At 28.3% G+C, this 3,852-nt stretch overlaps 1 non-coding gene across 1 annotated transcript; it reads left to right on the plus strand.

Annotated features, from left to right (window-relative positions):
• Positions 1–1,898: 1,898 nt before the first annotated feature.
• Trnad-guc (transfer RNA aspartic acid (anticodon GUC)) lies at positions 1,899–1,970 on the plus strand. Its single transcript has one exon. It is a non-coding gene; the product is annotated as a tRNA-Asp (tRNA).
• Positions 1,971–3,852: the final 1,882 nt, after the last annotated feature.

A 3,852-nucleotide genomic window follows, 5' to 3' on the forward strand; every position in this document is an offset into this window, starting at 1 on the left:
ATACTCATTCAACTTTCCCGATATCTCTATGAACAATCTCTTGAAATGTTCGTCAAAATCGGTCGTGTAGTTTATGAGTCTATAGACAACAAACATATTTGTTTTGTTTTAAGATATTATTTATTTATTCGAAGCCATAAACGTGACAATTTGATGCATGATTCCACCTAATCTGCCCAATTAACCAATGGCAACCATTTATATATATAAAAAAATAATACTAATTTGACATTCTGAGTGTAGTTAATGTATTCAATTTACAATGGTGTGAGTGTTTATGTTAGTTAAAATGCTCCGATTTTCGACAACAGCATATTTTCTGATAGAAAAGTGAATATATTTGTTATACTAGGGGAGTTGAAATTTAGAACTCACGACTTCACGAGTAGTTTTTAAAAGCGTCAGGAAAAAAAATGAAGGAATGATGTGAATTTTTACGCAAAACCAATTGTTGGAAACATCGATTTTATTAATTCGGTGTAACTCAAAAACTAATAACCAAAGACACTTGAAATTTTCACCGAATCTTTATATAAGCATTTTCCATACATTGCTTTCTTTTTAGCTATTTATAATAAATTTTAGAAATTTGCAAATTTTTTATCATATTATAGTTATCAGAAAGAATATTTATAAAGAATATAAAAATCACAGATAGGTGCGTTGTATTTTGCCGAAGTCACACTTCTGAGTTCTGGTTATTCTGTGATTAAAGTTCTGATTACTGGGGATTACTGATAATATGTGTTAACTAGTAAATATTTTTTATTATAAATTATAATATAGTTATATTAATTAATAACGGCTATAATGACTCAAATAAACATTGTCAATGGAGATGATGGTGCTATAGCCCACTTAGCCCCCTTGGCTACGCCACTGTACTTAAGGTGTTCTAAACTTTTTTTTAGAAACCTAAAACTAAAAATACATTTAAATAGAGTATTTTATTAACATAAAGATAAACAAATAAATAATTTTATAAGTAAGTAACGGTTCTATTCAATGTAAATTATTCGTACTAGCCAGTATTAAAAAATATCAACATTTGAGCAATTAATGTACCTATATTCAAAACAGTCGATAGTAATATTGTTATCCATATTATTGTGTAATTACGAAAAGTTGAGAAATCCCAGATCCATTCCGTATAGGTGGTAGGTAGTAGATATACATTAGACACACATTATTCTACTATACTATTATACATATTATAAAATACGTATCTAGATCCATTTAGGTTCTGCAATAAATTTTTTTTTTCAGTAAGTAGTATGCTATAAGTACCTACCAACCTACTTCATAAAATATTTAAACAATATTTGTATTATTTACTATTGTCATATACCTAGTTAATTTTAATTATTATAACATAATAATTTTATTATAATATAACGGTATTTTTAAATTATATCAGAAGTAAATATAAAATAACATAAATTACTTACATACATTTTATAATAATAATAATATAGCAAAACAAACACTTTAAAATATTATATCAATTCACTGGTTAAAAATACATTCTAGAGTAGGTATACCTACTTACGTCGGCTTTGACAAATAAATTATGTGCAAAAATGAATAAGGCTCAACTACCAAATTAAGAAAATACTTATAACAGGTAGTTATGTAGGTATTTAATATAAATATTATATTTGCTGATCATGGCTCCTTGCTCAGAATTGTTTGTTGGTAGGTATACCAGTACCTAGGTTACCACCTAGGTACGTAATGAATAATTATTTACTATCGAATTTAAAATTTAACACACCCATTAGTCAAAGTGATCTATTCAACAACGAGATACCTATGCACTTGAAAAGTCGAAACTAACTACAGTATTGTAGTCGGATCCATTTAGTTAGATACAACATATTTTTCTCAAAATGGTATAATCCTCGGTAGTATAGTGGTAAGTATCCCCGCCTGTCACGCGGGAGACCGGGGTTCGATTCCCCGCCGGGGAGGAAAATTTTTTGTCTTTTTTTACAAATGTTTTTTATTCTTATTTATAAACCTTATAATATTGAGTACTTGTAATTAATAATACTATTGATTATATTATTATAAATTATTATATAGACAATACCTTATTATTTTCAACAAAATATAACATTAACATCGACAACAAAGACATCCAGATATTTAAAAGATTAAGATTCTTTAAAGTTTAAAGATTACAAAATATTATAGGAGGGGATAGAGTGATTAATGGCACACAAAAAGTCAAAGTTTAAAAGTGTTACGAGTTTTGTCTACAAAAACAAAATAGTATGTAAGAGTCCTTTCTTTCTAAGTTTTAATAATTTATCATGACTATACTATGCAATACTCAATTCAATCAAATTCCAGTTTCGTTTAATGTGAAGACTGAAGATGTATAATATTATATGAAAATATAATATAATATATTACAGTACATAGATATATTTTATAATATATTATTTACTCATTGGTGTTTAAGATGTTAATGTAATGTAATGTAATGTAAGCTGTTCTTAAATCTTATATTATAAAATCATTGTTTATATCATCAACAATGATAATATGTATGAACCTATATAATATGAAGAACACACTAGGATATTATTAAAATAGTTTTATTTGAACCAAATGTTTATATAGGTAACCAAGATTCAAGAACATCAGCTATACCTAAATTTTGTTTGAATGTTTGGAGTTTTCTTCGAATCGATAGTCAGCGCTCCTTGTTCCATAGCGTAGGTATACCTCCATTTTTCCCTTTTCCCGTCCAGTGTCCACAATATGATTGCCGCATACGGAAAATACGCCTTTAAAAGACGATATGAATGAATAATTTCGATAGAAATTGAATTCGGAAATGTGATGTGACGCACGTGTGTTGCTCACGTTTTTCAGTTTTTGTCGGAAATAGGTCATTTCCCGAGGTGCACGTGACAGTGCATATAATATATACCTATATTATACAACGCGCAGATACCACGTGTGTACCGTGTACATGGAATTTTGGCTTTTCAAACTTGTTCAAACTCTATCAAATGCAGTTATAATTATTTTTTTGTGGTGGACCTATGTACCTTCTATATTTTATTTTGATGCCTTTGCCCTGGGGACGTTCCTACGTTTTTACTTTAAGTACATTACACCACCGCAGTAGTTACCTTACTATTACTATACCTAGTACCTGCTGAACACTGAATCAACTTTTTTTTTTAATTTTAATAGACAATAAATTACAACTATAGCAAATATATAAAAAGAAATATTTTCAATCCTATAATAACTAATGCATATATCGCGCTCTAGCTAAGTGACGTATTTGGGGGGAGGGGGCAAGGAGGCATATTGCAATCAGGCTTTTTCTGCCTGTATGCTTAGATCTTTAAATCTACGCAACGGATTTTGATGCGGTTTTTTTTAATTGATAGAGTGATTCAAGAGGAAGGTTTATATATATATAACGTGCATAATATAGAAGAGAAACACCTCCGGGAGGTGTTTAAACAAGAATTTTGAGATTTACGATAGAAGTTTTTGTTTATTAATGATTGCTATATGGACACAAACAAATAGAAAATATTCAAATTAAAAAAAAATAATAATAAATCTTAAAATTAACACTTTTAACGTCTTTGGTAATTGTTTCAATTATTTACATATTATATTAATATTATAATTAAAAGAAATATTGTATATACATTTTGTACAAATATATTTATTAAAAATACAAATCTTTGGCCTGGACAACGTCGGACGGGACAGCTAATATCTTAATACCTATAAAGCTATTTTTAATAACTATTCTATGCAATCAATCTCCACATCTGAAAATACGCGTTTATCGTCGAATATCAAAACCTATTTTTT

Source organism: Metopolophium dirhodum, chromosome 7, assembly GCF_019925205.1.
Source record: "Metopolophium dirhodum isolate CAU chromosome 7, ASM1992520v1, whole genome shotgun sequence".
Lineage (NCBI taxonomy): Eukaryota > Metazoa > Arthropoda > Insecta > Hemiptera > Aphididae > Metopolophium > Metopolophium dirhodum.